We start from the raw sequence: 27,249 nt of genomic DNA, 5'->3' as shown, positions 1-27,249 counted from the left end.
TCGTCCCCTACCTCCACCTTCACTTTCGGATTCCCTCGAAGCATTTTCAATCCCCGTTCTCACCTACGGTAGCTAGCCACATAAGTCAGCTAGCTAGCTGGCTAACTTGTATCAACGTTTTTACTTCTGACACCAATGTAATGACCTGACTAGATCATAAATGAACAATTGTCCAGACAGAGGCTTGAGTTTGCGAATTGACGGTTTATTGAACCTTTACACAGGCTACTGTTTGGGCCGTAGCACACGCCAAATAGATGACAGATAACCCACAAGCCAATCGTGCCCTTCTCTTGTGAAGCCCAGACGTAAGAGAGAGAGAACAAAGGCTAAACCTGGTCTTAACTTCCAATGCTCCAACCCCCTGCCCAAACCCCCTCCGCCAACCACCAGGATGCCCGGCATCAGAACATTCCAGGCATTCCCGTGATTGGCAGATAGCAGGTTGATTGACATGTCGGACCCCGCGAACACCGGGTACTGGTCAGTACAACACAACCACCTCCTAGCCTAGCACATAGCACACAGCTGTCTGTGAAACCCCACCTCTTTAAGGAATACCTAGGATAGGATAAAGTAATCCCCCCCCCCCCCCCTTAAAAGATTTAGATGCACTACTGCTCCACTGGATGTCATAAGGTGAATGCACCAATTTGTAAGTCGCTCTGGATAAGAGCGTCTGCTAAATGACTTAAATGTAAATGTAAATGTGCGGGTCGCTACAATATATATTTAACTAGGCAAGTCAGTTAAGAACAAATGTTTATTTACAATGACAGCCTAGGAACGGCCTTGTTCGGGAGAAGAACGACAGATTTGTACCTTTTCAGCTTGGGGATTCTATCTTGCAACCTTTCGGGCCCTAGTCACTATAGTATCTGGTCAATATAACGGATCATCTGTGAAATAGTCAAAACCGAATTGCACGACGGGAGAAAACGTCACGTTCGTCTGTAGCTGTACCCCAACTAGCCACAACCACCTGACGAGGTTGCTACTTAAAAATTCCACTCCGACGCATGCTGCTGTTAGCTAGCAGGCGGTTTTAAGAAATAACGCTGAACAGATCTGTGAAGTCATCTTTTTGTGTCTTGATTTTCTTTAAACACAATGCAGGCCAAGGGATTTGCTGTAGTCCACTACCAGTAAAGGTAACGTTATTTTAGGTAGGTAGCCTAGTAGCAAACTTAACGCTAGCTAGCTATGTTATGGACAACTAGCTAGCTTGCTAACGAGTGGTTAGCAGTTGCTAACCGCATTAACCTAGTTAGCAAAACACAATAAAAAGTTACATCTAAATAGCTAACGTTAGATACAACGCCAAATACGATTTAGCGGTTTGTTGTCATTTAGCTAGCTATCTAGCTAGCTCGTTAGCTAGCTATGAAGTTGGCTGGCTAGCTTGGTCAGATCAGTTGAATGGTAATTTTTATAGCCCATGTATGTATTGGAAAGACACGGGTAGTAGGAAATGGGTGAATTATATTTGTTTTTAGCAGCGAGTCTGATTCCCGGGTGGGTTTGAAATAGAACTTACAGTATTTATCAATATTAAATACATGAATAATTGCTGCTGGTGACTGGTTGTACCGTAAAGTGACGTTGACTTTCCTTTTTAAAATAAGTTGTTCTGTCAGATATCTAACAATCGACTGTTTTCAGTTTAGAGATTGTCATCAGGGCTTTTTGATGAGTTTGTTTTTGTAGTTTATTGGTGCAAAATGGATGTTAAGATAGAGGACGATGAAGCAGAGAGATCCCAAGTAACCATTTGGTCTGATTCAATTAATGCCTGTATAGATTACCCACATTCTCCAGTGTCAGGAAACACAGAAACAAGTTATCTGGAAACCAAAACCGATTCAACATATGAACATGACTATACAGTGATCCAAACTACCAACAATTTATCAGACAGTTATTGTCTTTCTGAGATTGATGTAAAACTTGAGGAGAATGACATGGGAATATCCCCAACTGTCCCATGGTCTTCGTGTTCCTATGTGGGTTTACCAAAAGAGCATTCACATGTACCTTCCATCAGTTCCCAAACAACAAGCCAAGGGCAGATTTTACGTATTTTCCCTGAAAAGACAGGCCCAAGTGATGGGGAGAATAATGCTGTCAAAGTGGTTTATTTCTGTAATGCCCAAGATCCCGTTAGCACATCTGAAGGACATTTTCTCAAAGAGGAGTCATGGCATGGATCACCGTCCAGTGATATTCCCATAGCAAATGCATTCACCCTCTGTGGTTCATTTGAAGCTCAAATCAACCCATCTTCACAGGTGTTTAGCGTAAACCAAACCCAGACCAATAATGAATTGCCATTGCCTGCTGACAATGTTCATCTAGCAAGATATAGTACTGACACTCCTTCTGTGCTAACCTCGCCTGCTACAGAAAGCGGCTGCAATTTAGCTGTATCTACTAGATCGAGGCCTATTCTTTCCGATTGTGAGCCATTCAACTTTCCTTCTGATGAAGACGAAGACTACAATGGCGATGAAAGACGAAGACTGCAATGCCAAAAAACGATAGATGAGTATATACGGCAGTGTCGTGTCAGTTACTCAAGAAAAACCCCAAGACAGTTTGGAAGGTTTTGGAAAGCTCCATACCCGAAGTGCAAAGAACTGGGTGTAGATTTCAATGTTGGATCTGGAGCGAAACAGAAACTTGATCGTCATTTACTGACAAATGGTGTAATGGTTGAGGTGTCTCAATATGCTAGAGAGATTAATAGAGCTCACCAGCATGTTATCTATGATATTCTAGAATACAACTTTGATCTTGGTGTTGGTAATGTACGATATGAATTTTCCTCCCGGACTTTGTTAAAACTAAAAGAAATGAAAAAGAATACCAGGAGGACACAACCTGAGTGGTTAGCAGAAGTGTTTGAACTTCCTGATCCAAAGATACTCAAAGCAAGCAACTCCTCTCTTAAACGGGCAAGATCCAATTTGCATAGCAGCGTCTCAGAAAATCGAACACCCTTTGACGTCTGTATAAAGGAGGAGTCTGTTCTGGACTTGATATCTCCTCCGCATGTGAAGACTGAAAGCCTCTTTACTGAGACAGTTTTAACACGGTGTGCGGATGAGACTGCACTCCTTGGCCCTGAAAAGGGACCTAATGAAAAATGCACAAAGGATGAGGCTGATCTGGATGTGATCTATCCTCAACATGTCCAGACAGAAACCATCTTCACTCAGACAGACATAACAATGAAGCAATCCTTAATGATGCCCACACTAGAAGAAGCATTGGAGTACCTCTACCCTCTCTGTAAGGAAAAAGGACTTGACCTGGATGTGAAGTCTAAATGTGTGAAAATGGATAAACTTGACTTGCATCTATTGACCAGAGATGTCATGTTAGAATTGGCTGATTTTGCTTCAGATGTGTGTGGAACTTACAGGCAGGTTGTCTGTGATGTTCTAGAACAAAATTTTGATCTGGATTTACAAAGTGGGAAAACTGAGCTCGCTGTAGATATTATGTATAAGCTACACGCTTTGTTGAAAATGACAGATATACAAAAGCGAAGGAGATGTGGATATGACAAGGATACTTTCATGAAAAAACGACCCAAACATAAGAATCCCGCAGTGATTTTCCGTAGACTGAATTTCACTACAGCATCACTTGTGCCGAAATACCGAAGACTGAAAGAAATAACAAAAAGGAGGAGGTTGGATTTAATGAGAAAAAAAAGAGAAATGGACATGTTAATAGCCAGGGTGTCGAAGGGGGGCAATTTGCTGGAAGTCAGACAAGTAGAACCTCATTGGGTCAAGCTAGAGAGCATCTCTGATAAGATTGACCTTTGTGCTGATGAAACAAAGCAAAATGTTACCATCTTAGAACATTCAAATGTGACGTTTAACACTAAAGAACTGGTGAAAGACTGCTACCCACTCTGTCATGAAATAGGTCTGGGCCTTGATGTTGCATCCAAACCTGCATTCACTCACTGTGGTTCATTTGAAGCTCAAATCAACCCAACTTTACAGGTGTTTAGCGTAAACCAAACCCAGACTAATAATGAATTGCCATTGCCTGCTGACAATGTTCATCTAGCAAGATATAGTACTGACACTACTTCTGTGCTAACCTCACCTGCTACAGAAAGCGGATGTAATTTAGCTGTATCTACTAGACCGAGGCCTATTCTTTCCGATTATTGTGAGCCATTCAACTTTCCTTCTGATGAAGACGAAGACTACTATGGCGATGAAAGACGAAGACTGCAATGCCAAAAAACGATAGATGAGTATATACGGCAGTGTCGTGTCAGTTACTCAAGAAAAACCCCAAGACAGTTTGGAAGGTTTTGGAAAGCTCCATACCCGAAGTGCAAAGAACTGGGTGTAGATTTCAATGTTGGATCTGGAGCGAAACAGAAACTTGATCGTCATTTACTGACAAATGGTGTAATGGTTGAGGTGTCTCAATATGCTAAAGAGATTAATAGAGCTCACCAGCATGTTATCTCTGATATTCTAGAATACAACTTTGATCTTGGTATTGGTGATGAAGTACGATATGAATTTTCCGCCCGGACTTTGTTAAAACTAAAAGACATGAAAAAAAATCACAGGAGGACACAACCTGAGTGGTTAGCAGAAGTGTTTGAACTTCCTGATCCAAAGACAATCAAAGCAAGAGACTCCTCTCTTAAATGGGCAAGGTCCAATTTGCATAGCAGCGTCTCAGAAAATCGAACACCCTTTGACGTCTGTATAAAGGAGGAGTCTGTTGTGGACTTGATATCTCCTCTGCATGTGAAGACTGAAAGCCTCTTTACTGAGACAGTTTTAACACGGTGTGCGGATGAGACTGCACTCCTTGGCCCTGAAAAGGGACCTAATGAAATATGCACAAAGGATGAGGCTGATCTGGATGTGATCTATCCTCAACATGTCCAGACAGAAACCACAATAGAAGAAGCATTGGAGTACCTCTACCCTCTCTGTAAAGAAAAAGGACTTGACCTGGATGTGAAATCTAAATTTGTGAAAAAGGATAAACTTGACTTGCATCTATTGACCAGAGATGTCATGTTAGAATTGGCTGATTTTGCCTCCGATGTGTGTGGAACTTACAGGCAGGTTGTCTGTGATGTTCTAGAACAAAATTTTGATCTGGATTTACAAAGTGGGAAAACTGAGCTGGCTCATGAGATTATGGATGTGATAGGATCAGTTTTGAGGAGAAGGACACAGTTACAAGGTCAAAGGAGATGTGAATTTTACAAGGATACTTTCATGAAAAAACGTCGCAAACAAAGGAATTCTGCAGAGATTTCCAATAACCAGAAGGCCACTACAGCAACACTTGAGCCGAAATACCAAAGGCTGAAAGAAGTAACAAAAAGGAGGAGGTTGGCTTTAATGAAGAATAAAAAAGAAATGGACATGTTAATAGCCAGGGCGTCGAAGGGAGGCAATTTGCTGGAAGTCAAGCTAGAGAGCATCTCTGATTAAGATTGACCTTGCACTTTGTGCTGATGAAACGAAGCAAAATGTTACCAACTTAGACCAATCATATGTGACGTTTAACACACAAATGGGTGTAAGAGTGCTACCCGATCTCTCATGAAGTAGGTCTGGACATTGATGTTGCATCCAAACCTGCACAAACGAAACAAATTGAATTTACTGACTAACACTGTTGTTATCGAGGTTCATACATACTTGCGTAAGAATCGTTGAGGTAAGATTGGATTGGAAAAGATGGGTGGGTATTTTGTTTGCTCTCTGATATTCTAAAATACAATTTTGATCATAGTTTGCAAAATCAGAGACGTTATCAATTTCTATTATGGATTTCGAGTAAAGTGACGGTTCGGAAACACAAACCTAAGCTCTTGGGAAAGGGTGAAATGTCGAAAGAAGTGTTCATAATACCAAGTGTGATTTCATAGCCGTGCAACAAAAAACAAACCCAGTGCTTTCAGATCATTTTCCTAAAAGAATGTCAAATCTCAGGGGAGAAAAAAAATGGAACAAGATGCAAGACTGGTATATCCTAATCATGGTCAACACAATCGCCACGAAGAGCATTTAATCAAAGATTGTTCATGGAATGGCTCAACGCCCATTGATATTCTGACAGGAAATGTATTCAGCCTCCCAGAATTGTCACTACGCATTGCAGAAAAGGGTTATTTTGAAAGTCAAGTCAATCCAACTTCAGATATTTAGCCAAACACCAACTGAACGACAACAGCAGGCCAACAATCTCCCAAAATATGGTACTGCTGTACCTTTTGTGCTATCCTCATCTGCTACAGCAATCGGCTGTAATGTAGAACTACCTACTAGTCCTCCTCTTCCAGCCAATTGTAAATCATTTGAACTTTCCCTCTGAAGTCTACAATGTCAAAAATTCAGAGGATGAGTATGAACTCAGCAGAAAAAGAAACGTCCTCTCACTGTCGACTGCATTTATTTTCAGCAAACTTAACATGTGTAAATATTTGTATGAACATAAGATTAAACAACTGAGACATAAACTCAACAAGTTCCACAGACATCTGACTAACCGTAATGGAAGAATGTGTCCCTGAACAAGGGGGTCAAAAGTAAGTCAGTATCTGGTGTGGCCACCAGCTGCATTAAGTACTGCAGTAAATCTCCTCACCAGATTTGCCAGTTCTTGCTGTAAGATACCCCACTCTTCTACCAAGGCACCTGTAAGTTTACAGACATTTCTGAGGGGATTGGCCCTAACCCTTATCCTCTGATCCTTCAGGTCCCAGACGTGCCCAATGGGATTGAGATCCGGGCTCTTTGCTGGCCATGGCAAAACACTGACATTCATGTGTTGCAGGAAATCACGCACAGAACGAGCAGTATGGCTGGTGGCATTGTCATGCAGGAGGGTCATGTCAGGATGAGCCCGCAGGAAGGGTACCACATGAGGGAGGAGGATGTCTTCCATGTAACGCACAACTTTGAGATTGCCTGCAATGACAACAAACTCAGTCCGATGATGCTGTGACACACCGCCCCAGACCATGACGGACCCTCCACCTCCAAATCGATCCCGCACTAGGGTACAGGCCTCAGTGTAATGCTGATTCCTTCGACGATAAGTGCGAATCTGGGGTTTGTGCCCAACATTGTTGCACAAACCCCAAACCCAACAACTGGGTTTGTGCCCAACACTGTTGCTGGTGATATCTGTTGAGGACCTGCCTTACAACAGGCCTACAAGCCCTCAGTCCAGTCTCTCTGTCTATTGCGGATAGTTTGAGCTCTGATGGAGGGATTGTGCGTTCCTGGTGTAACTCGGGCAGTTGTTGTTGCCATCCTGTACCTGTCCCGCAGGTGTAATGTTCGAAAGTACCGATCCTGTGCAGGTGTTGTTACACGTGGTCTGCCACTGTGAGAACGATCAGCTGTCCGTCCTGTCTCCCTGTAGCGCTGTCTTAGGCGTCTCACAGTACGGACATTACAATTTATTGCCCTGGCCACATCTCCAGTCCTCATGCCTCCTTGCAGCATGCCTAAGGCACGTCCACGCAGATGAGCAGGGACCATGGGCATTTTCTTTTGGTGATTTTCAGAGTCAGTAGAACGGTGTCTTTAGTGTTTAAGTTTTTATAACTGTGACCTTCATTTCCTACAGTCTTTACGCTGTTAGTGTCTTAATTACCGTTCTACAGCTGCATGTTCGTTAATTGTTTATGGTTCATTGTGCAAGCATGGGAAACTGTTTAAACCCTTTACAATGAAGATCTGTGAAGTTATTTGGATTTTTACGATTTATCTTTGAAAGACAGGGTCCTGAAAAGGGGACATGTTCTTTTTTTTTCTGAGTTTATTTGTCAGTGTCGTCAGTTGCTCAACCTTTCCCAAAATGGGCTGGAAGATATTTGAAAGTGCCAAGAAATAGGCTTAGAATTAATTGAATGTCGGAACTGGAGCAAAATATAATCTTGATTTGCATTTTTACTGACTAATGCCGTAATGGTTGAGGTTTCGGATTTAAGTATGTGGATTAGTAGAGCTTGCCAACATGTCTGAGATATTGTAGAGTACAACTTTGATCTTCTTTTGCAAAATGCGTAACGATATTACTTTAAAAATGGACAGAAGCAAGATGCATTACAAGAGAAGAACCTGGGTGGTTAACATAATTGTTTGAACTTCCTGATCCAAAGACAATGAAAGCAGGACAATACTCTCTTACATGGGCAAAAAGCTATTTGCATACAGTGCCTTCGGAAAGTTTTCAGACCCCTTGACATTTTCCACATTTTGTTAAGTTACAGCCTTTTTGTCAAATTGATTAAATTAAACAATGTCCTTAGCAATCGGCGTTCAAAAGTGCTACCCACGCTGCAAGGAAATGGGCCTGGACCTCGACGTTGCATCCAAACCTGCAAAAAACAAAACACACATTTTAGTTACTGGTAATGGTGTAAATATTTAATAATAGAATGTAAAAAGGCTAAAGGATATGCATCTTTTCTCTATGATAGTCCAGAATACATTGTTGATCTTAAAGTGGAACTGATAGCGTTTTAGCAATATGCAATCTTAGATCTGTTCATATACATCCCAGGAAGATTATATATATATATATTTTTTAACGTTTTCTGACACGTGAACACTTTTAGATATGGTCATTTTTATAAATTCATTGAATGTTTGAGAATGAAGTATAGTAAGGCATTTGTGAAAATTCTATGAGAATATTGTCAGAGGACAGACCCAGTTTTTGAAATTATTTTTATTGACTGTTCAACTCAATCTGATCTTGGACAGTTTTTTTTAGTTTACCAGTGATTTTGTGTGGCCTACCACTTCGCGGCTGAGCCGTTGTTGCTCCTAGACGTTTCCACTTCAAAATACCACTTACAGTTGACCGGAGCAGAAATTTGACAAACTGACTTATTGGAAAGGTGTCATCCTATGACGGTGCCATGTTGAAAGTCACTGAGCTCTACAGTAAAGCAATTCTACTGCCAATGATTGTCTATGGAGATTTTATACACCTGTTAGCAACGGGTGTGACTGAAATAGCCGAACCCACTTATTTGAAGGTGTCCAAATACTTTTGTGTTAACGGTTAAGTATTTGAATAGTGGATTTTGCAGATTCCCTTGGCCTCCTGTTGGTTCACTTTTGTTCTTGCTGTGTTTTATTTCTAGCCTTTAGTCTTTCAACGACATGTTCATTGATGAGCCTAACTTTTCTACCTTTGAAAGCCTCTGTAGATTAACCTTCTGATCTTATTTTTTTGATGTAAATAAGGCGAACAATGATATTTTTTTCTAATTTAAGAGTTGGCCTAGGCATTGGTAAAAAACCTATGGATCATGTTTTTCTTTTTGTAAGTTTGTTTTTCAGCCATTTTTGGAGTGACTTATCTGTGGGCTAGTTCTTTTTTTCTTTGAGGAGGAGAGATTAAGAAAACACTGCTTCAAGACTTGCTTTGCAGTTACCCAGTTACTTTTCTCTTAAGGTCAACTATGAAGTGAAAGTATTTTTAAGGACACACTTTCATTGACATTCGTAGGTGTACCTCTGACACCTGTTGCATCACAAGGTATGCAAGTAAATGTGTGACAGATGCGCATTGCAGCTTTTTCTACTGCTTGCCATTCAAACTTTAAAACATGCAAACCGGTCTGGAATGGTGTGCTTGTATACAGTGTTTTGATACCAGTTATTCTAGAGCCCGACGGATATGGGATTTTTGTATCCAATTTTAGAGGGGAAATATTCACAGATAATTGATATTGGGCCTATATTTTTATGATTTTAGCTTTTCTGTATGGATTGTGATTAAAAAGATACTCAAAGAACATTTAATATAAGCACCACAGAAAAATTAGGAGCACTAGAAAGATGCAGGAAAGAAAGTAAATAAAAAAATGTTCTCTAGTGAAAGGAAGATATACCACCCTGATTCCAGGAAACAACATGAGCCTCTGAAGACTGAGCGGCCCCATGCCAGAATGAGGCATTCCATTTGTAGGGCTGTAGCCACTGGTAGTTGTCACTTGCAAGATACAACATTTTACGCTGGCACTGTGCTGCCTCTCGCCCCTAAGTGTTGCTTCAGTGAATGGTCCTTGCTATCCGGGATCCGTGAGACATCGCTACCGCATAGTTTTGAAACACCATGTAAACACTGAGAATGTAAAGCAACTTTTTTGTCTACCTGCCATTTTCTTTGTTGGACTTTTTGTCACCTTTTTTAGACAAATGAGTGAATTGTCTTTGTTTATATTTTAATTTTTTAATGTTTAATTTTTTTTAGTCATTTTGACTCTTATCCAAGTGCTTACAGTTTCGTGGATGTTTTTGTGATATTCATTTTTCTGAGCAGATGTTAGTTTCAGCCATTTTTGGAGGTTGATTTATTTAGTTTATTAGTCTTCATACTTCTACAATTGTGGACTGCCTCAAAGGAGTTTCTTTCTGGCATACTTTGGAGTGTCTTTGGAACAAAGGGTATGTAGCTTTTATGCTTCATTTCTGTTAATGTTAACTGTTAATTAGCCTAACCAAGACTTAGCTATTTCAGGTTTCATCTTGTGTTATCATGTAGGGTTGTAAATATATATTTCTTAATCTCCACTCTTGAATGTATTTCGTAATCACTTGGGCCCTCCCTTGAAGAGACCACTAGCCCCCAACCCCTAGAATTAGAAAGTATTTGACATGTGGTAATAGCTCCAGCATGCCTTCTGATGGACTTTCAGCATTTTTGCCATATTCTTTTCATATCTAAGTGTAAGGGTTAGTAGTGTTTGCTGGATCCTGCCCTGTTCTGGTAACTGCATACACATTTCTTCCCAGGTGCTGCGTCTCTGTGTCAACCGGCTGAGCATGCGCCCCAAAAGCAGGATGGTCTTTCTGTCCTCTCTGCCATGTTTGATGGAACTCTACAGAAGTGAGTAGCCTACCTCAAAGCCCTGAAGGGGTGTTAGTCAGAGATTCAACTGGCAGCTTTATTTTTTAAAGTATTTTAATTCACCTTTTATTTCACCAGGTAGGCCAGTTGAGAACAAGTTATCATTTACAACTGTGACCTGGCCAAGATAAAGCATAGCAGTGTGAACAGACAACAACACAGAGTTGTTTTAAGAATGTAAAATGTCAGAATAATAGTAGAGTGATTTATTTCAGCTTTTATTTCTTTCATCACATTCCCAGTTGGTTAGAAGTTTACATACCCTCAATTAGTATTTGGTTGCATTGCCTTTAAATTGTTTAACTTGGGTCAAACGTTTCGGGTAGCCTTCCACTAGCTTCCCACAATAAGTTGGGTGAATTTTGTCCCATTCCTCCTGACAGAGCTGGTGTAACTGAGTCAGGTTTTTAGGCCTCCTTGCTCGCCCACGCTTTTTCAGTTCTGCCCACAAATGTTTTATAGGGTTGAAGTCAGGGTTTTGTGATGGCCACTCCAATAGCTTGACTTTGTTGTCCTTAAGCCATTTTGCCACAAGTTTTGAAGTATGCTTGGGGTCATTGTCCATTTGGAAAACCCATTTGTGACCAAGCTTTAACTTCCTGACTGATGTCTTGAGATGTTGCTTCAATATATCCACATAATTTTCCAACCTCATGATGCCATCTATTTTGTGAAGTGCACCAGTCCCCCATGCAGCAATGCACCCTCACAACATGCTTCCTTCCCCATGCTTCATGGGTTGGGATGGTGTTCTTAGGCTTGCAGGCCTCCCCCCTTTTCCTCCAAACTTAATGATGGTCATTATGGCCAAACAGTTCTATTTTTGTTTCATCAGACCAGAGGACATTTCTCCAAAAAGTACGATGTTTGTCCCCATGGGCAGTTACAAACCCTAGTCTGGCTTTTTTATGGCGGTTTTGGAGCAGTGGCTTCTTCCTTGCTGAGCGGCCTTTTAGGTTATGTTGATGTAGGACTCGTTTTACTGTGGATATAGATACTTTTGTACCTGTTTCCTCCAGCATCTTCACAAGGTCACAAAGTTAAATCTAGAATTGGCTTCCTATTTTACAACAAAGCATCCTTCACTCATGCTGCCAAACATACCCTTGTAAAACTGACCATCCTACCAATCCTCGACTTCGGCGATGTCATTTACAAAATAGCCTCCAATACCCTACTCAACAAATTGGATGCAGTCTACCACAGTGCAATCCGTTTTGTCACCAAAGCCCCATATACTACCCACCATTGCGACCTGTACGCTCTCGTTGGCTGGCCTTCGCTTCATACTCGTCGCCAAACCCACTGGCTCCATGTCATCTACAAGACCCTGCTAGGTAAAGTCCCCCCTTATCTCAGCTCGCTGGTCACCATAGCATCACCCACCTGTAGCACGCGCTCCAGCAGGTATATCTCTCTAGTCACCCCCAAAACCAATTATTTCTTTGGCCGCCTCCTTCCAGTTCTCTGCTGCCAATGACTGGAACGAACAACAAAAATCTCTGAAACTGGAAACACTTATCTCCCTCACTAGCTTTAAGCACCAACTCTCAGAGCAGCTCACAGATTACTGCACCTGTACATAGCCCACCTATAATTTAGCCCAAACAACTACCTCTTTCCCTACTGTATTTATTTTATTTATTTATTTGTTTTGCTCCTTTGCACCCCATTATTTTTATTTCTACTTTGCACATTCTTCCACTGCAAATCTACCATTCCAGTGTTTTACTTGCTATATTGTACTTACTTTGCCACCATGGCCTTTTTTTGCCTTTACCTCCCTTATCTCACCTCATTTGCTCACATCGTGTATATAGACTTTTTTTATACTGTATTATTGACTGTATTGTTTGTTTTACTCCATGTTTTACTCCATGTGTAACTCTGTGTCGTTGTGTGTCGAATTGCTTTGCCTTATCTTGGCCAGGTCGCAATTGTAAATGAGAACTTGTTCTCAACTTGCCTACCTGGTTAAATAAAGAATAAAAAAATAAAAAGGTCCTTTCCTGTTGTTCTGGGGTTGATTTACACTTTTCGCACCATTTGTATGTTCATCTCTAGGAGACAGAACGCGTCTCCTTCCTGAGCGGTATGATGGCTAAGTGGTCCCATGGTGTTTATACTTGTGTACTATTGTTTGTACAGATGAACGTGGTACCTGCAGGCGTTTGGAAATTGCTCCCAAGGATGAACCAGACTTGTGGAGGTCTACAATATTTTTTCTTGGCTGATTTCTTTTGATTTTCCCATGATGTCAAGTAAAGAGGCACTGAGTTTGAAGGTAGGCCTTGAAATACATCCACAGGTACACCTCCAATTGACTAAAATTATGTCAATTAACCTATCAGAAGCTTCTAAAGCCATGACATCATTTTCTGGATTTTTCCAAGCTGTTTAAAGGCACAGTGAACTTAGTGTATGTAAACTTCTGACCCACTGGAATTGTGATACAGTGAATGATAAGTGTAATAATCTGTCTGTAAACAATTGTTGGAAAAATGACTTGTGTCATGTACAGAGGAGATGGTCTAACAGACTTGCCAAAACTATAGTTTCATAACAAGAAATTTGTGGAGTGGTTGAAAAACGAGTTTTAAGACTCCAACCTAAGTGTATGTAAACTTCCGACTTCAACTATATACAGTGGGGCAAAAAAGTATTTAGTCAGCCACCAATTGTGCAAGTTCTCCCACTTAAAAGATGACAGAGGCCTGTAATTTTCATCATAGGTACACTTTGATAGGTATCGCATTGTAGGATTTTTTTATGAATTTATTTGCAAATTATGGTGGAAAATAAGTATTTGGTCACCTACAAACAAGTAAGATTTCTGGCTCTCACAGACCTGTAACTTCTTTAAGAGGCTCCTCTGTCCTCCACTCGTTACCTGTATTAATGGAACCTGTTTGAACTTGTTATCAGTATAAAATACACCTGTCCACAACCTCAAACAGTCACACTCCAAACTCTACTATGGCCAAGACCAAAGAGCTGTCAAAGGACACCAGAAACAAAATTGTAGACCTGCACCAGGCTGGGAAGACTGAATCTGCAATAGGTAAGGAGCTTGGTTTGAAGAAATCAACTGTGGGAGCAATTATTAGGAAATGGAAGACATATAAGACCACTGAGGCTCCACGTAAGATCTCACCCTGTGGGGTCAAAATGATCACAAGAACGGTGAGCAAAAATCCCAGAACCACACGGGGGACCTAGTGAATGACCTGCAGAGAGCTGGGACCAAAGTAACAAAGCCTACCATCAGTAAGGGCATTGGAGATGAAACGTGGCTGGGTCTTTCAGCATGACAATGATCCCAAACACACCCCCCGGGCAACGGAGTGGCGGCTTCGTAAGAAGCATTTCAAGGTCCTGGAGTGGCGTAGCCAGTCTCCAGATCTCAACCCCATAGAAAATCTTTGGAGGGAGTTGAAAGTCCGTGTTGCCCAGCAACAGCCCCAAAACATCACTGCTCTAGAGGAGATCTGCATGGAGGAATGGGCCAAAATACCAGCAACAGTGTGTGAAAACATTGTGAAGACTTACAGAAAACGTTTGACCTCTGTCATTGCCAACAAAGGGTATATAACAAAGTATTGAGATAAACTTTTGTTATTGACCAAATACTTATTTTCCACCATAATTTGCAAATAAATTCATAAATTCTACAATGTGATTTTCTGGATTTTTTTATCTCATTTTGTCTGTCATAGTTGAAGTGTACCTATGATGAAAATTATACAGGCCTCTCATCTTTTTAAGTGGGAGAGCTTGCACAATTGGCGGCTGACTAAATACTTTTTTGCCCCACTGTATATATATATATATATATAAAGTGGGGAGAACAAGTATTTGCTACACTGCTGATTTTGCATGTTTTCCTACTTACAAAGCATGTAGAGGTCTATAATTTTTTTAATCATAGGTACACTTCAGCTGTGGGAAGTATCTAAAACAAAAATCCAGAAAATCACATTGTATGATTTTTAAGTAATTAATTAGCATTTTATTGCATGCCAATTATTTGATACATCAGAAAAGCATAACCTAATATTTGGTACAGAAACCTTTTTTTGCAATTACAGAGATCATACGTTTCATGTAGTTCTTCACCAGGTTTGCACACACTGCAGCAGGGACTTTGGCCCACTCCTCCATACAGACCTTCTCCAGATCCTTCAGGTTTTGAGGCTGTCGCTGGGCAATATGGACTTTCAGCTCCCTCGCAAGATTTTCTATTGGGTTCAGGTCTGGAGACTGGCTAGGCCACTCCAGGACCTTGAGATGCTTCTTACGGAGCCACTCCTTAGTTGCACTGGCTGTGTGTTTCGGGTCGTTGTCATGCTGGAAGACCCAGCCACAACCCATCTTCAATGCTCTTACTGAGGGAAGGAGGTTGTTGGCCACGATCTCGCGATACATGACCCCATCCAACCTTCCCTCAATTCGGTGCAGTTGTCCTGTCCTCTTTGCAGAAAAGCATCCCCAAAGAATGATGTTTCCATCTCCATGCTTCACGGTTGGGATGGTGTTCTTTGGGTTGTACTCATCCTTCTTCTTCCTCCAAACACGGCGAGTGCAGTTTAGACCAAAAAGCTCTATTTTTGTCTCATCAGACCACATGACCTTCTCCCGTTCCTCCTCTGGATCATCCAGATGGTCATTTGCAAACTTCAGACGGGCCTGGACATGCGCTGACTTGAGCAGGGGGACCTTGCGTGCTCTGCAGGATTTAATCCATGACGGCGTAGGGGGTTACTAATGGTTTTCTTTGAGACTGTGGTCCCAGCTCTCTTCAGGTCATTGACCAGGTCCTGCCGTGTAATTCTGGGCTGATCCCTCACCTTCCTCATGATCATTGATGCCCCATGAGGAGAGATCTTGCATGGAGCCCCAGACCGAGGGTGATTGACCGTCATCTTGAACTTCTTCCATTTTCTAATAATTGCGCCAACAGTTGTTGCCTTCTCACCAGGCTGCTTGCCTATTGTACTGTAGCCCATCCCAGCCTTGTGCAGGTCTACAATTTTATCCCTGATGTCCTTACACAGCTCTCTGGTCTTGGCCGTTGTAGAGAGGTTGGAGTCTGTTTGATTGTGTGTGGACAGGTGTCTTTTATACAGGTAATGAGTTCAAACAGGTGCAGTTAATACAGGTAATGAGTGGAGAACAGGAGGGCTTCTTAAATAAAAACTAACAGGTCTGTGAGAGCTGGAGTTCTTACTGGTTGGTAGTTGATCAAATACTTATGTCATGCAATAAATGCAAATTAAGTACTTAAAAATCATACAATGTGATTTTCTGGATTTTTGTTTTAGATTCTGTCTCTCACAGTTGAAGTGTACCTATGATAAAAAATACAAACCTCTACATGCTTTTTAAGTAGGAAACACTGCTGATTTTGCAGGTTATCAAATACTTGTTCTCCCCACTTTATATATATATATATATTCATGTTTATTTTTCTATTGTCAGAATGATTCAAATCAAAATATTACTTGTGTTACTGAGCAGGTGGGTGTGATGAATTCCGATAGAGACATGCTGATGGTTCCTGGGGTGAATGGACTCCATTTTGTGTTTACTGACGCAAGTGAACTCTCACGCATTGTCACTGTCAAACACAGGGTTGACCAGGGCTGGGAGGGTGTAAAACTATAGTACAATACTGTTGGTCTACTGGGGTTAAAGGACTGAGTCTGTCTGTCTTTGCGTGTGTCTGCTAATATGTATGATGTCATCTATATCTTCTCTCCAGACTACCATGGTGGTTTCCAGACTGGGACAGACTGGGAAGGGGAAACAAGTGAACAGATATTCGCCAGGACAATCGCAGAATGGTCACCATGGAAACATACCACCTGTACCAGTTCAGGACATGAGATCGCCACGTTGACCATCTTTAAGACGAAACAGTCTCTGGGTGAGTATGCCCATCAGTCAGCAGCCCACTAATCAGTAGCCTAGTACCCCGCCCTACCAGTAGAGGTCAGTGCATCACCTGCTTATTGTTATTAATGGCCCAGTCTGAAAAATACCCTTAGTAAGGCTATTTACCGTGTCTCTTTAGTCTACAGCAACAGTTGGTCATCTTCCCATGTAGTTGCAGGATTTCAATCTTGCCAAAGATCAGTATCACAACTGATGCAACTAAGTCTTGTACTAAATACTATGGTTTTTAGTTGATTGGCAAAAGCCAACACCTACACTGGCACTCTGTCTCTACAGGTATCAGTATCTCAGGTGGGATGGAGAATGAGATGATGTTTCCAGGAGGAGCTGCCTCTACCAGTGACGTTCTGATGCTTCTTTAGGAGCTCACTGTAATATTCCGTCATGATTTAATCCAAGCTGAGCCATATAATACAAGGTGATGTGTTTAGCGGAATGTATTGGTCTGTGACGTTTGTAAACAACACTCAACTTTGGCCTGGGCTCAGAACTCTGAGTCTACAATACCTGAATGAAAAGACTTTGCTGGTGTGCCTGTGTTGGTGTGTCTGGCTTTTGTCTGACTGACAGTCTTATGAGAGGTAGAATGAGAGCGAAGGGGTGGAGAGAGGAAACTATTTTAAGACTCCTGCATGCTTCCCATCCAGAACAGTTTGCGTATACACTACATGACCAAAAGTATGTGGACTCCAGCTTGTCAAACATCTCTATCCAAAATCATGGGCATTAATATGGCGTTGGTTCCCCCTATTGCTGCTATAACAGCCTCTGTTCTTCTGGGAAGAATTTCCACTAAATATTTTTTTACCTTTTATTTAACTAGGCAAGTCCGTTAAGAACACATTCTTATTGACAATGACGGCCTACCCTGGCCAAACCCTAACCGCCCTATGGGACTCTCAATCACGGCCGGTTGTGATACAGCCTGGAATCGAACCAGGGTCTGTAGTGACACCTCAGGCACTGATATGTAGTGCCTTAGACCGCTGCTCCGCTCGGGATTGTTCAATAACTTGCTTCCATTCAGCCACGAGCATTCGTGAGGTTGGGCACTAATGATTGCAGTCGGCATTCCAATTCATCCCAAAGGTGTTCGATGGGGTTGAGGTCAGGGCCCTGTGCAGGCCAGTCAAGTTCTTCCACACCAATCTCGACAAACCATTTCTGTATGGACCTCGCTTTGTGCACAGGGGTATTGTCATGCTGAAACAGGAAAGGGCCTTCCCCAAATTGTTGCCATAAAGTTGGAAGCACAGAATTGTCTAGAATGTCATTAACATTCTTTAACATTTTCCTTCACTGGAACTAAGGGGCTCAAACCATGAACAGTCCCAGACCATTATTCCTTCTCCACCAAACTTTACAGTTGACGCTATGTATTGGGGCAGGTAGCGTTCTCTTGGCATTCGTCAGTCGGACTTCCAGATAGTGACGTTTGATTCATCACTCCAGAGTCCAATTGCGGCGAGCAGCCGATGCTTTGGATTGCACATGGTGATCTTAGGCTTGTGAGCGGCTGCTCAACCATGGAAAGCCATTTATTTATTTTTATTTATTTAGATTTTACCCCCTTTTTCTCCCCAATTTCGTGGTATCCAATTGTTAGTAGTTACTATCTTGTCTCATCGCTACAACTCCCGTACGGGCTCGGGAGAGACGAAGGTCGAAAGCCATGCGTCCTCCGATACACAACCCAACCAAGCCGCACTGCTTCTTAACACAGAGCGCATCTAACCCGGAAGCCAGCCGCACCAATGTGTTGGAGGAAACACTGTGCACCTGGTGACCTGGTCAGCGTGCACTGCGCCCTACCCGCCACAGGAGTCGCTAGTGCGCGATGAGACAAGGATATCCCTACCGGCCAAACCCTCCCTAACCCAGACAACGCTAGGCCAAATTGTGCGTCGGTCGGCCCACGGACCTGCCGGTCGCGGCCGGTTACGACAGAGCCTGGACGTGAACCCAGAGTCTCTGGTGGCACAGCTAGCGCTGCAGTACAGTGCTCTAGACCACTGCGCCACCCATTTCATGAAGCTCCCGACAAATAGCTCTTATGCTGGCGTTGCTTCTAGAGGCCATTTGGAACTAGTGAGTGTTGTAACCGAGGACAGACGATTCTACTGCAAATGTTTGTCTATGGAGATTGCAATGCTTTGTGCTCGAAGGAACAGGTGTGGCAGAAATAACTGAATATACTAATTTGAAGGGGTGTCCACATACATTTTGTAGTGATTTTTTGTTTGTTTTGGTCATCAAAGGGTTTTTTCAGCTGTTCTTCCACACTTGTGTTTCTCTCTCCTTGAGGTGCATGGACTAAGTTCAGTGCCGAAGTCTTCGTCCCTTAGTTGGTCATTGGTCAACAGTAGGGTTTGTCATTCAATGATAGCCGACTCGTTTTCATGCACATTTTTTCACTTGAAAAATACTGCACCAAGCATCTTGGTTAGATATAAAGTTGAGGGACAAAGATATCCTTGGCAAAAACAGCTAAATTAATTACAGGTTTCTTGAGTTACTTTACATAAATGTGGACTATTTTGAGGAAGTGTATATTGACAACGGTGTCTGAAGATAGACAAAAAGTACTATTTTCAAGGGAGTATGTGAGTACAATCGTTCGCCTCGCCGAGTTCGGATGGGCACCAGCTGACCTAAAAATGCAGAAGTCACCTTGCTCACAGCTCTGTGAGGAGAATAGTTAACAATAGCTGAGTGTGAGTGTGCGTCTCCTGTATGATATGTAGGGTGTCCACCCACTCTACCCAGAGTTTTCACCCACTCTACCCAGAGTTTTCACCCACTCTACCCAGAGTTTTCACCCACTCTACCCAGAGTTTTCACCCACTCTACCCAGAGTTTTCACCCACTCTACCCAGAGTTTTCACCCACTCTACCCAGAGTTTTCACCCACTCTACCCAGAGTTTTCACCCACCTCTACCCAGAGTTTTCACCCACCTCTACCCAGAGTTTTCACCCACCTCTACCCAGAGTTTTCACCCACCTCTACCCAGAGTTTTCACCCACCTCTACCCAGAGTTTTCACCCACCTCTACCCAGAGTTTTCACCCACCTCTACCCAGAGTTTTCACCCACCTCTACCCAGAGTTTTCACCCACCTCTACCCAGAGTGGGGGAAAACATGCTTTGGTGATGACGTTTCACTTTCTTATGTTATAAAATACATTTGACCAAGACAAATATGATTCTTAATGTTCTGAATCGTTCAGTGGGGTCGTTCTCTGACATCATTAATATTATATCCTAGAAGTCATATTTCATAACCTAATACATCTGATAAAAAGAACTGAGCTCTGTTGACAGAGCGGTGCAGACTCATCGGATTTCACGTCTTCCAAGTTGTTTCCGTGCGTCGCAAATAGCTAAATTAGCATGACACGAGCTGAATGAAATGTAAAAGGCTTGTGCTACGCTCAGTGGTCCGTTAACATTTCACAGAGATACACCTGCTTTTGTTCATATTAAAATGAACAGCATAGAATTAAATGTGAAAATACAAAGAGTCATGTCTCAACATTGATATCGATCTTACCTCTATTGTTTTATGTCCTCCGGAGTTGAGAAGAAAAATGAGTTAGCCTTTATTCTCTCACAGCATCCAGCCTGGCTGACACGATGCTATTCCCCTGATTTATGACCACTTTTCTCTGGCCTCCATTGATTTAGTAACTCTAATTTTGACCATCCTACAAGGGTAAAAACTCCAATCACCTTTCAACGGATTATGATGGAGACCATGGGGTTTCTTAGAGGAGTACACAATTAACATATTATTTTACACATTGGTCCAAATGTTTTTGATTGGACACCCTATAATATCTTAGCCAGAGTGTATTACCAGAAAGAAAGATCCTGAATGATGCAGGGGGATCAGGTCAGAGGTTACAGTGAGGTGAGAGGGGGGTGAAGAGATACTAGGTCACAGCTTCATTTATTGGTCACGTAGAGTTTTGCAGATGTTATCGCAGGTGCAGCGAAATGCTTATGTTTCTAGCTCCAACAGTGCAGTAATATCGTGTGTGTGTTGCTGCCGTGAACCTGATGACATCACTTCCCAGGTCCGATTAGTGTCATACACTCTGGGGATCCGGTGTCGGCTAAGACATTCAGTTTCTAAGAACTTCCCCTTCCACCTTTTCACACACTTTTTTTTATTAATCCGTTATTTTACCAGGTAAGTTGACTAAGAACACGTTCTCATTTACAGCAACGACCTGGAGAATAGTTACAGGGGAGAGGAGGGAGGATGAATGAGCCAATTGTAAACTGGGGATTATTAGGTGACTGTGATGGTTTGAGGGCCAGATTGAGAATTTAGCCAGGATACCGGGGTTAACACCCCTACTCTTATGATGAGTGCCATGGGATCTTTAATGACCTCAGAGAGTCAGGACACCCGTTTAACATCCCATCCGAAAGACGGCACCCTTTTTTAGACCAGAGGAAAGAGTGCCTCCTACTGCCCCTCCAACACCACTTCCAGCAGCATCTGGTCTCCCATCCAGGAACTGACCAGGACCAGCCCTGCTTAGCTTCAGAAGCAAGCCAGCAGTGGTATGCATACGCATGCGTCGGAGACCATTGAGAAGGAGGGAAAGGACACGGAGGGCGAGAAATGGTTGGGAGAGAGAGGGAAACAGACATGGTTGGGAGAGAGAGGGAAACGGAGACATGGTTGGGAGAGAGAAGGAAACAGAGAGACATGGTTGGGAGAGAGAGGGAAACAGAGACATGGTTGGGAGAGAGGGAAACAGAGACATGGTTGGGAGAGAGAGGGAAACAGACATGGTTGGGAGAGAGAGGGAAACAGAGACATGGTTGGGAGAGAGAGGGAAACAGAGAGACATGGTTGGGAGAGAGGGAAAGAGAGACATGGTTGGGAGAGAGAGGGAAAGAGAGACATGGTTGGGAGAGAGAGGGAAAGAGAGACATGGTTGGGAGAGAGAGGGAAAGAGAGACATGGTTGAGAGAGAGGGAAACAGAGGGACATGGTTGGGAGAGAGAGAGAAACAGAGAGACATGGTTGAGAGAGAGGGAAACAGAGAGACATGGTTGAGAGAGAGGGAAACAGAGAGACATGGTTGGGAGAGAGAGGGAAACAGAGACATGGTTGAGAGAGAGGGAAACAGAGAGACATGGTTGGGAGAGCGAGGGAAACAGAGACATGGTTGGGAGAGCGAGGGAAACAGAGACATGGTTGGGAGAGCGAGGGAAACAGAGACATGGTTGGGAGAGCGAGGGAAACAGAGACATGGTTGGGAGAGAGAGGGAAACAGACATGGTTGAGAGAGAGGGAAACAGAGAGACATGGTTGGGAGAGAGAGGGAAACAGAGCGACATGGTTGGGAGAGAGAGGGAAACAGACATGGTTTAGAGAGAGGGAAACAGATACATGGTTGGGGGAGAGAGGGAAACGGAGACATGGTTGGGAGAGAGGGAAACAGAGACATGGTTGAGAGAGAGGGAAACAGAGACATGGTTGAGAGAGGGAAACAGAGAGACATGGTTGAGAGAGAGGGAAACAGAGAGACATGGTTGGGAGAGAGGGAAACAGAGAGACATGGTTGAGAGGGAGGGAAACAGATACATGGTTGGGGGAGAGAGGGAAACAGACACATGGTTGAGAGAGAGGGAAACAGAGACATGGTTGGGAGAGAGAGGGAAACAGAGACATGGTTGGGAGAGAGAGGGAAACAGAGCCATGGTTGGGAGAGAGAGGGAAACAGAGAGACATGGTTGGGAGAGAGAGGGAAACATAGCCATGGTTGGGAGAGAGAGGGAAACAGAGACTGTTGGGAGAGAGAGGGAAACAGAGAGACATGGTTGGGAGAGAGGGAAACAGAGAGACATGGTTGGGAGAGAGGGAAACAGAGACATGGTTGGGAGAGAGAGGGAAACAGATCCATGGTTGGGGGAGAGAGGGAAACAGAGAGACATGGTTGGGAGAGAGAGGGAAATAGAGAGACATGGTTGGGAGAGAGGGAAACAGAGACATGGTTGAGAGAGAGGGAAACAGAGAGACATGTTTGGGAGAGAGGGAAACAGAGACGGTTGGGAGAGAGAGGGAAACGGAGAGACATGGTTGGGAGAGAGAGGGAAACAGAGACATGGTTGGGAGAGAGAGGGAAACAGAGACATGGTTTAGAGAGAGGGAAACAGAGACATGGTTTAGAGAGGGAAACAGATACATGGTTGGGGGAGAGAGGGAAACAGAGACATGGTTGGGAGAGAGAGGGAAACAGACATGGTTGAGAGAGAGGGAAACAGAGACATGGTTGGGAGAGAGAGGGAAACAGAGACATGGTTGAGAGAGAGAAGGAAACAGAGAGACACGGTTGGGAGAGAGAGGGAAACAGAGGGACATGGTTGGGAGGGAGAGGGATACAGAGACATGGTTGGGAGAGAGGGAAACAGAGACATGGTTTAGAGAGAGGGAAACAGATACATGGTTGGGGGAGAGAGGGAAACAGAGACATGGTTGGGAGAGAGAGGGAAACAGAGACATGGTTGAGAGAGAGGGAAACAGAGACATGGTTGGGAGAGAGAGGGAAACAGAGACATGGTTGGGAGAGAGAGGGAAACAGAGACATGGTTGGGAGAGAGAGGGAAACAGAGAGACATGGTTGCGACAGAGACATGGTTGGGGAGAGAGGGAAACAGAGAGACATGGTTGCGAGAGAGGGAAACAGAGAGACATGGTTGAGAGAGAGGGAAACAGAGACATGGTTGGGAGAGAGAGGGAAACAGAGAGACATGGTTGGGGAAAGGGAACAGAGACATGGTTGGGAGAGAGAGGGAAACAGAGAGACATGGTTGGGGAGAGAGGGAAACAGAGAGACATGGTTGGGGGAGAGAGGGAAACAGAGACATGGTTGGGAGAGAGAGAAACAGACGGTTGGGAGAGAGAGAGGGAAACAGAGAGACATGGTTGGGAGAGAGAGGGAAACAGACGGTTGGGAGAGAGAGGGAAACAGAGAGACATGGTTGGGAGAGAGAGGGAAACAGAGAGACATGGTTGGGAGAGAGAGGGAAACAGAGAGACATGGTTGGGAGAGAGAGAGGACATGGTTGGGAAAAACAGAGACATGGTTGGGAGAGAGAGGGAAACAGAAATGGTTGGGAGAGGGAAACAGAGACACATGGTTGGTTTGGGGAGAGAGAGGGAAACAGAGACATGGTTGGGAGAGAGAGGGAAACAACAGAGACATGGTTGGGAGAGAGGGAAACAGAGAGACATGGTTGGGAGAGAGAGAGGGAAACAGAGACATGGTTGGGAGAGAGAGGAAACAGAGACATGGTTGGGAGAGAGAGGGAAACAGAAGACATGGTTGGGAGAGAGAGGGAAACAGAGAGACATGGTTGGGAGAGAGAGGGAAACAGAGACATGGTTGGGAGAGAGAGGGAAACAGAGAGACATGGTTGGGAGAGAGAGGGAAACAGAGAGACATGGTTGGGAGAGAGAGGGAAACAGAGACATGGTTGGGAGAGCAAGGGAAACAGAGAGACATGGTTGTGAGAGAGAGGGAAACAGAGACATGGTTGGGAGAGCGGGAAACAGAGAGACATGGTTGGGAGAGCGGGGGAAACCGAGACATGGTTGGGAGAAAGAGGGAAACAGAGAGACATGGTTGGGAGAAAGAGGGAAACAGAGAGACATGGTTGGGAGAAAGAGGGAAACAGAGACATGGTTGGGAGAGCGAGGGAAACAGAGAGACATGGTTGGGGGAGAGAGAGGGAAACAGAGAGACATGGTTGGGAGAGAGAGGGAAACAGAGAGATGGTTGGTTGCTTTACTCTGACACCCCCCCCCTCCCCTATCTCCTGTTTCCTAACTCAGCCTCACACCTCTCTGGCATGGCCTGATAGCTTGTCCTTATCTGGTGTGTCTGCTGGCTGTCTCCCACACACTGAGACCAAATGGTCCCTGTCTGGTGTCTCTCTGCTGGCTGTCTCCCACACACTGAGACCAAATAGACAACTACAGCAGGCTTTCCTGTCTGAAAACACCATATCTTTTAGCTAGCCACCAGGTGTGTGTGTGTGTCTGTCTCTTTCTGTGTGTGTGTGTGTCTGTCTCTTTCTGTGTGTGTGTGTGTTTCTCTCCTTTTCATCTGTGCTGTTAGCTGAGTAAAGTTACTGTGTAGTCAACAGCACCAGGATTATACTATTTACCCTGTCCTAGAGTTTTGGTGTTGCTGTTTCCAGACATATGACCTGGAGTCTGGACAGTGATCCACTACCTACTAGGAGCAATGCCCATCTAACTAATGTTAAACACACTTACATGTGGATGATGCCTATTGGCTAGACATGGACATGGTGAGAGAGAAAGGCCCAAAAAGAGCATCCATAAATGTTTACCTAAGAGGATGAATGAGATTGTCTAATATTCAAAATGACTTTGAACTTTAATCTGCTTTTTAGGTAAATGGATTGAAGTATTTTGGTGCTGGTGTCTTATCAAATCAAATTAATTTATATAGCCCTTCGTACATCAGCTGATATCTCAAAGTGCTGTACAGAAACCCAGCCTAAAACCCCAAACAGCAAGCAATGCAGGTGTAGAAGCACGGTGGCTAGGAAAAACTCTCTAGAAAGGCCAAAACCTAGGAAGAAACCTAGAGGGGAACCAGGCTATGAGGGGTGGCCAGTCCTCTTCTGGCTGTGCCGGGTGGAGATTATAACAGAACATGGCCAAGATGTTCAAATGTTCATAAATGACCAGCATGGTCGAATAATAATAAGGCAGAACAGTTGAAACTGGAGCTGCAGCGCGGCCAGGTGGACTGGGGACAGCAAGGAGTCACGGAAGGGAAGGCAGCAATGTTTTGGGTTAACCAATGCTAGGGGAGATGGAGATGTATTTTCAGTTCAAACAGGGCCCTGGTTTGGGGAAAATCGAGAAGAGACCTTGTAATGTCACATACCTCTGACCTTGTGATTGTGTGTGACCCTTCATTGGGGCTGTCAGCCAGGTGCATCCTCAGTGAGCCCTGATGACATCACAGGAAGTTCCTCTCCTCAGGGTTCTAGAACTCTTCCTGCATTAAACAATGCATTGTGTGTTTGTGTTTTCAACATAACCTTCTGCTGAGGCTGAGTGTGTGTGTGAGCGAGTGAGAGAATATGGTAATGAATGTACTGGGATGAAGGAGAGGAGTAGATGCTGAGTGGGAGCCCAGGTCACTGCACAGTGTTGGCGTCTGCATCACCTTTAACCTGTCTTTGTGTGTGTCTCCAGGCGTGGTATGAGCTGGTTTCAGTGGACGGTGAGTCTCTGCAGCGTGTGACCCATCAGCATGCAGTGTTCAGCAACAAGGCCAAAGACCCCGTGGTGTTTGTCAAGATCCTCACTGTCAGGCTTACACAAGTACTACACACAGTGTTTTTATTGAACCTTTATTGAACTAGGAAAGTCATTTTAAGGACAAATTCTTATTTACAATGACGGTCTACACCGGCCAAACCCGGACGACGCTGGGCCAATTGTGCGCCGTCCTATGGGGACTCGCAATCACAACCATATGTGATCCATTCTGGATTCGAACCAGAGACTGTAGTGACGCCTCTTGCACTGAGATGTAGTGCCTTAGACTGCTGCGCCACTCGAGAGCTCAGTACTGCTGGCCTGTCTACAAGAATGCTCTGAGGTGCAGTTCACCCATCCACTGGAAATGGAAATGATTTGAAATGGTGGTGTTCAAACCATGTCGACTTAAAGAGGATGAGGATTCCCCTGACGCAGATGGTTCGCTCCAGCTAGGCTGCAATGGAAGGGAATGGTCTATTCCCCGAGGAGAGGAGCATGGGTACCTCGGGACCAATGAGCATGGGTACCTAACCTGGGACCAATAAGCTTGCTTCTCTAGGGCAAAAAGGTTAATGGTTGTTTGCATAGCAAACAGGAAATACTGCAAAATTAAAATGTTTTTTTTTTTTACACATGTGGGATTACTGTGCTTGCTTTGTGTATAACAATAATGTGATAAATACTATTTATCAAATATGAACTTGATTATATGTATCCTTTTTCTTATATGAACTTAACATTTTGGAGAAAACACCCCTAAGAATAAAAATGTTATCTAGCATGGTCAGGAGTCAGCAGCTAGCTATCCATATTAGCATATGTATCATCAAGGGACAGGGACTTTATTTTGTGAAAGCAGAGAACAAAAAACACACAGACTTAACCACACACACACCGTTCCAGGAAGCATCTCAGTCCATGGACGTCCTGCCAGAGAGAGCCTTATGAGAGGTATAGTCCAGATTAAGCCTCTGTATAATGTCAAAGGTCATCGTTGTAGTTTTTAGTAGAAGTCTAGGGCATC

The 27,249-nt window shown here is 43.6% G+C and overlaps 1 long non-coding RNA gene across 2 annotated transcripts; it reads left to right on the top strand.

Annotated features, from left to right (window-relative positions):
• The first annotated feature begins 977 nt into the window (after positions 1–977).
• Positions 978–26,925, top strand: LOC115134946 (uncharacterized). Of its 2 annotated transcripts, XR_010464816.1 has the most exons (7): positions 978–1,151; positions 6,763–10,478; positions 10,827–10,920; positions 13,090–13,225; positions 16,703–16,867; positions 17,173–17,314; positions 26,157–26,925. It is a non-coding gene; the product is annotated as an uncharacterized LOC115134946 (long non-coding RNA). The 2 variants fall into 2 exon arrangements; XR_003864408.2 differs by lacking the exon at positions 978–1,151 and having other exon boundaries at positions 1,225–10,478.
• The last annotated feature ends 324 nt before the right edge of the window (positions 26,926–27,249 follow it).

The sequence above is a fragment of the Oncorhynchus nerka genome, linkage group LG10 (genome assembly GCF_034236695.1).
Source record: "Oncorhynchus nerka isolate Pitt River linkage group LG10, Oner_Uvic_2.0, whole genome shotgun sequence".
Classification (NCBI taxonomy): domain Eukaryota; kingdom Metazoa; phylum Chordata; class Actinopteri; order Salmoniformes; family Salmonidae; genus Oncorhynchus; species Oncorhynchus nerka.
The sequence above is the reverse complement of the archived record's forward strand: the minus strand, read 5'-3'. Positions and strand labels throughout refer to the sequence as shown.